Below are 7,039 nucleotides of genomic sequence, written 5' to 3'. Positions count from 1 at the left end.
AAAAAAGGAGGAGCTGATGCCAGGGGTTTAAGTGGAGAGCAAATGTTTTGAGAATGATGAGGGCAATGAATGTACAAATGTGCTTTATGCAATTGATGTATGTATGGATTGTGATAAGAGTTGTATGAGCCCTAATAAAATGATTAAATATATATATATAAAGAGACTAAACTAGCAGAGCAGAGATGGAGGGAGAGAGAGGCCAACACACCCGGAGATCGCCCAGGAGCAGAAACAGAGCAGACCAGGAAGAAGGCCTTTCGCTGGAGCGGGCACCCAGAATGCATACATACTTCCAGCATGCTAAAAGTAGGAAAATAAATTTTCGTTTTTTAAAGTCACTCACTTGTGGTCCTTCTGTTAGAGTAATACTAGACAATCAGGAATTCTATACAGTCCACCCTGCACAACACCATCAAAATTAATGTTGAGTTTCCTTAAGAATTTTCCTCAATTGGCTATATTCTGGAATTGTTCACCCACAACTTCCCTGTCTCCATTCAGCCTGCACATGCCTCTTTATGAATTGGGCCATCCCTTTCTCCCAAGTTATATGACCTCAGATAAGTTATTTAAATTCAGAGACTCGGGTGTCCACAACTATAAATGGAGATCATCGTTTTCTTGGGTCCTTCTCAGGAAGGATTCAGTGGTATCTTGTGAATTAAGCTTCTAGAACACTGTAGACTGTTTGTTCTGTTCTCACTTAACTCTTGCTTTCCTTGGCCAAATCCCTGAAGGGTTTATAACGATGCATAATGTGTGTGGCATGGTTTAAAGCCCAGAGGGCCTTGATTTGAGCCTCATTTGGGCACATACTATTTGTGTGAGACAAGTCTTTAAGCCTTTATGATCTTTGGGATTACTGTGAATGCAAATAAGATAATGGAGGACACGTTACTTTATATTCAAGATCAAGTTCTCCAAATACTTGTAAACTGTATACCAGAAGTCTATTGTATTAAAAAAAAGTTCACAAACAAGTAAATTCTACTGTATAACCCAAGAATTTCCAAAACATTTTCAGAGGGGCTGTTTCTAAATACTAAGGAGTGTCCATGGCAAACAGCCCATATCTTGGGAGGGAGAAAGAGTATTAGCCTGCTCCCCTCTCCATTCTTATTGACACTATGCATGAACCTGTTGTTAACTGTTCATTGTTGCAGTTGTTGTTAACTATTAATTGTTGTTGTTGTTGTTAACTGTTGATGGCTTCCAGTATGACCCTATGCACAGGTGAAAGAAACACTGCCCAGTCTTGGGCCATCCACATGCTGGTTTGGGTTGCAGATGCAGATGTCATGATCTACAGGTTGTTGAGGAATAAATTTCAAGGTCTTCCTAGTCTATCTTGGACTGGATGCTCCATTGAAGCCTAGTCAGTATCATAGAAGCACATAAGCTTGCGCTGACAAATAGTGGTGACTGCACTTGAGATGCATTGGCCAGGACTGAAACAGGTGTCACAAATGGAAGGGTAAAATTCTACCACTGATCCACCCCCTACATCTGGTAACTTGGACTTTATATACACATATATATTTCTGGTAACTCTGTATCTGGTGACATTTGACTCTTTGTTACAGAGACCAATGTTGTTGACAGAGTTGAACTGTCCCCTGGGGTTTCCAAGGGTTGGTCCATTGAACATAGTGGTTTCCAACAGGAAACCACTGCTGAGTCAGTTCAACTGAAGTCAGAGAAGCCAGCTCAGAAAGTTATGACACAACAGTGAGGGGGTGTAGGGACCCTGGTGGTGTTGGAGCAACAGCAACCTAGCCAAGAGGAATTCCTGAGCAGTAAATAAAGGGTGATCATGATGGTGGGGCAGGAGAAAGGTAAAAGGAAACAGAGGAAAGATTTAAGAGGCAAAACCATTGAGAGGTAGAAACATAGTTGCGTATATATGTAAATATATTAATTCATGAAAATAGAGGTATTGGCCATATGTACACATATTTATATGGTAATACATTCAGGAAGTGGATGGAGACAGTGAACTGGCCCCCTGTTTAAAACTTTTGAGGACCCCTGTCTTAAAGGCTTGAAATTTAATAAGTGGCCATCTAGCAGAGAAGCAACAAACCCTAGGGAAGAAGCACACCACCATGTGTGATCACGAGGTGTCAACAGGACCAGGAAACAGGCATCAGAAGACCCAAAACAAATAATCATATTGTTGAGAACAAGGGAGGTTGGAGTAGAGACCTAAAACCCATCTTTAGATAATTGGATATTCTCTCACAGAAGGTCACAAGGGTGCATTATAGCACCAACAAACACACAGTATTCCTCTGGTTCCTTGAGGCTTCCTTACCCCCCAATATCATAACCCCAGTTCTACCTTACAAATCTGGCTAGAATGGAGCATGTACACTCATACAGATAAGAGCTCTCAACACATGCTATCCAGGACAGATAAACCCCCCAGGAACAGTAATGGGGAACTGATCACAATGATTGACATATTAACAACCCCACACACACGACCAAAGGGGAAGAACAAAAGAAATATGGGTGAAGGGACCCAGCAGTTAGTATAAGATATGAAAATAATAATAACTTATAATTTATCAAGGGCTCACAAGGGTGGAAGGGTGGGGAAAAAAGAGGAGCTAATACCAAGGGCTCAAGTAAGAATGAAAGTGTTTAGAAAATGATGATGGTGCTCGGCAGGGCGCAGTAGAGCACCAATGAAACATACAACTTTCCTCTAGTTCTTTAATGCTTCTCCCCCCACCCCACTATCATGACCCCTATTCTACCTGACAAATCTAGACCAGAACATGAACACTACTACAGATAAGAGCTCGCAACACAGGGAATCCAGGACAGATAAACCCCTTAGGATCAATAATGAGAACAGATACCAGAAGGGGAAGGGGAGGGGAAGGGGAGAAAAGGGGAAATCAATCACAAGGATCAACATATAACCCCCTCCCAAGGCGACGAACAACAGAAAAATGGGTGAAAGGAGACAGTGACCAATGTAAGATATGAAAATAATAATTTATAATTTATCAAGGGTTCAGGAGCTGATATCAGGGCTCAAGTAGAAAGAAACCACTTTGGAAATGATGATGGCAACATATGTACAAATGTGCTTGACACAATGTATGAATATATGGATTGTGATAAGAGCTGTAAGAGCCCCCAATAAAGTATTTAATTAAAAAAGAAAAGAAAATAAAATTATGATGGCAACCTGTACAAATGTGCTTGATGCAATTGATGTATGGGTTGTTATAAGAGCTGTAAGAGTCCCCAGTAAAATGATTTTTTTAAAGGGAGAAGCTTATGGCAACTGCTTTGGGGCCCCCAAAGGGCTAATCTTTGTTTTAATAGTTGTATTGACACAATTTACATACCATACAATTCAATGGTTTGGTTATGTTTAAACAGTTGTGCAATCACCACTACAATCAGTTGTAGAACATTTTCTTCACTTTTGTATTCCTTATTAGTAGTTCCCCATTTTACCCCCAACCTCTCCTGTCATAACTCTAAGAAACTATTAATCTAATTACTGTTGCCAAAAACTTACTTACCTGTAAGTTTCTACTTGCATAAAGAGTTACAGTCTCGGAAATCCACAAGAGCAGTTCTACCTTGTCCTACAGAATCACTATGTTTCAGCATCTGTTCAATGGCAATGAGTTTGGTTTGGGTTTGGGAATTCATATAAAGAAAACCATACGAAACGCCTTCAACAATAATAACAAAATAAAACACAGAAAAATCCCAATCCAAAAGAAAGCAGAAGACAATAAAAGGTAGAACAAATTGAGGATGGATCAAATTAAAAACAAATGATAAGATGCTAAATTTTTACTTAACTATATCTGCATTAATTCATTTTCAGATACACTCTGTCTGAAGATAAGGCTTTTCACATTCTTAATCAAGGGTCCAAGGGAATTCAATGGCGTCTTAATCTTCATCAGGTCTCTGCAGATGGATTTTGGGCTTTGACTGTCTTCCATAGCCTTTTGTAACCTGGATGCTCATATTTTAAGCTGTAATACATTTCCCTCCTCTGATCGTGGAATTTATTATTTACAGTCATTGGATCACACCAGCTGATGAGCTTCTTCTGGGTGGGCTTGGCTGATACTTCGGTTAGAAGACTGCTTGTTTTAAAACAAGTTTTTGAGATTCTTTCTGATAGCTGGGCACCATCCCCTTTCTTTACCACATTGTGTTATAATATCCATATCTTCAAAAATCCCTTAGTGAAGGTAAGTATTGAGTAGGGCCACCTCATAAGAATTGATTTTTTTTGGTGTGAGCTCAAAATCCATTCATATATCCAAGGGGCATATATATCCCTGTTCTACCTGAGTGGCAGCATTATCACTTTTGAGAGATAACATAAGCAACGTCCTTGGGACCCCAAAGGGCTAATCTTGATAGATTTTTCTCATGGGGACTTATTATGAAGAAGTTTTAAAGAAAGCTGGAAACGATTGATAAGGAAAGTTGTGCCAAAGAATTTCTTTCCACCATAACAATAAATCTGCTCAATCTTTGAAGGTAGCAAAAAGGGTTGTCCTCCAAGAATTTTGTTGGGACACCTTAACCCATCCACTGTCCAGCCTTAATTTTACCCTTCAGCCTTCTTTGTGTTGCCCAAATTCAAAGAACATGCAAAGGAACACAATTTGAGTCTCCCAGGGGTGGCAAAACCGATGCTTTACTGTGGTCTGAATCGAGGTAGGGTAAGAGATATGGAAACCTTGGGAATGTACAGATTTGATGGGGGATATGTTCAGAAACAATAGTTTCACAATTTGCTATTTTGTTTAGTAAAAGGCTATCTCTTGTAGCAGAATTTTTTGACTTGTATCTTGAGCATAGGTACATCTGAGTAGGGCTCTTTAAGTTTGTCTAAAAGATATCCCAAAAGATTGGACACAGCATCTTTTCCTAGGAATTGATCGATGAACTCAGCAAGGAGGATCAATAGGACCTGGAAGGACAGTCCACATTTGAAATGACTCCAAAGCAGATCCCCAGCAGAGTGGAGGCCTGGAAGAGGTGTCTTGGTACCAGGCTCCTCTGGGTGTGAGCAGCCGAGAAATCAGGTGTTCACCTCATGCCAGGCACCCCAGCAACATCTCATCAACCCGTCCTGGTTGGTGAATGAGTTAACAAGGCCAGGCGAAAATTCGTATTGTTGGTTATTGAATTCAAAATCAGAATGTCCCGTTTAGAGAACACAGAGACATTTTCCTATCCACCTGCAGTGTAGCTTTCCAATGTTCATGGAAAAATCCATTATCTCTTAATGTCATTTTTTTCACAATTCTTTTTGAAGCCCCCTCATAGGTGAGGTCTACATCCTAAAAGTGAAATGATTCCTCTTGGCTCAGTCCAGCACCGCTTACTCTCCTGCAGAGGAGGGACAAAATCATGACTGGGCATTCAGGGAGGCACAGGTAACTCTGGCCCAAGACGGGGCCCATGTATCTTAAGAAGCCTGGTCAATTAGGAGCGATCCGTCCCTGAAGAAAGCAAGCCGCCATGCTCCATAAAGCAGAGGGGCAGCAAAGACGAGGACGACCTCCAACCAGATGAAATGACATGGTGGCTGCAGCGATGACCTCAAACAAAGCGAGGATTGTGAGGCTGGTGCGGGCCGGTGAGTGCTTCATTCGTCGTGCTGGTGTCTATGAGTCAGAACCGACTGTACAGCCCCTGGCGGCTTTGGCGTAAGGCATCGGGCATCCTGAGGAAGCTTAGACTACTGCAAAACAGAGGCACTTCACCAACGACTGGGAACCAGGTTGCCCTCAGAAAGCTCAGCAAACAAAAATGCATGCACAGTGAATCCAACGGAAGGAACCAAGGCAGCAGGAGTGGATTGCCCAGGAAAGCACCGGCTTGCTTATGCTGACCTACTAATCAGCGCTGCCCAGTTTCCCATGTTGTTCACTGCATCGTTCGGTGGCCCAGACAGGGAGCGCTAGTCTGCTTCTCCCCTTCCCCATATCCCAGAAGGCCTAAATTTACTGTACTGGTTAGGCTTCGGTGGTGTTAACAGGTTGCAAGAACAAAAATCAAGCAGCCCGGGGTGGGGGGTGCGAACAGCGCAATGTGGCTCTCGAGGTCTTTTAATGCCATGGAAACGATGGTGTCTTCTCTATTCTTTACTTCCCTTCCCCAGGTCGGCTTATTCTGCACTCTCTCTCCTGCACTTCCTGTTGCTGGAATCAGGTCAGCCTGGATCCGGAGCCCTCTTCCCAACCGCAGTCAGGGGCTATTTCTAGCCCCATCCTCCTCTGCTCCACGACCTTTATTTGAAGCCCTTGCTGTTCTTTTGTTGCTCTCCTCTGGGCTCCATGGGCAGCAGGCAGCAACTGTGAAATGTCTCCCTTTCATTCCCTTCCGCCTCCTCCCCCACATGCTCGCCTCGCCTGGCCTCTGGGCCCCTCCCTCTGGTTCTGCAGTAGGCACTGACACAATTAGCCACTTGATTAGTGACTCAGTGATTCTGAACCCAAGGACCTCTGTTCCCCGGAAATGCCCACGCCTCTCTTTCCAGAGTCGAGATAAAGGCCCCTCCATCCCCACGTCACCACGTTGAACTGACGCAGGACTGCTGCGTGTTGTCGCCGGAGGTGTCCTGCTTCTTCCACGTTCCACGTGTGGCTCCGGCTCTTCATGCTCTATTTAGCTTTTCTCCAAGAAAGGTGAGCTCAGAAAGTGTGGAGCCCAGACTCCTTCACAGTTGGGAACATGAAGGCCCGGAGAAACATAATGGCCAGTTTGCTCAGCTAGTTCTTGGTGTAATCCAAGTAGATAGGGGGAAACACAATCAAATCGGTGGGCAGAGCCCAAATAAGACATGGCAATTATTCAAGAGTCCCTCCGTGCATGCAGTCCCCATCCTGCGTGAGAGATGTGTAGAAAGCACACAAGCCAGAGCCCAGACACCAGCCATCACACTCTCGAGACAGCTACACCCAAACACACGCACACCACACCACACCAAACCGACTGCGATTGAGCCATTTCCAATTCATGGTGGCCCCACATG

At 43.4% G+C, this 7,039-nt stretch overlaps 1 pseudogene; it reads right to left on the bottom strand.

The window, feature by feature from the left end:
- LOC101659550 overlaps positions 1–6,665 on the bottom strand; it is an 8,974-nt pseudogene extending 2,309 nt beyond the window's left edge.
- Positions 6,666–7,039: the final 374 nt, after the last annotated feature.

The sequence above is a fragment of the Echinops telfairi genome, unplaced genomic scaffold (assembly GCF_000313985.2).
Source record: "Echinops telfairi isolate 266 unplaced genomic scaffold, ASM31398v2 ScPeMD7_2186;HRSCAF=2738, whole genome shotgun sequence".
NCBI lineage: Eukaryota > Metazoa > Chordata > Mammalia > Afrosoricida > Tenrecidae > Echinops > Echinops telfairi.
The sequence above is the reverse complement of the archived record's forward strand: the minus strand, read 5'-3'. Positions and strand labels throughout refer to the sequence as shown.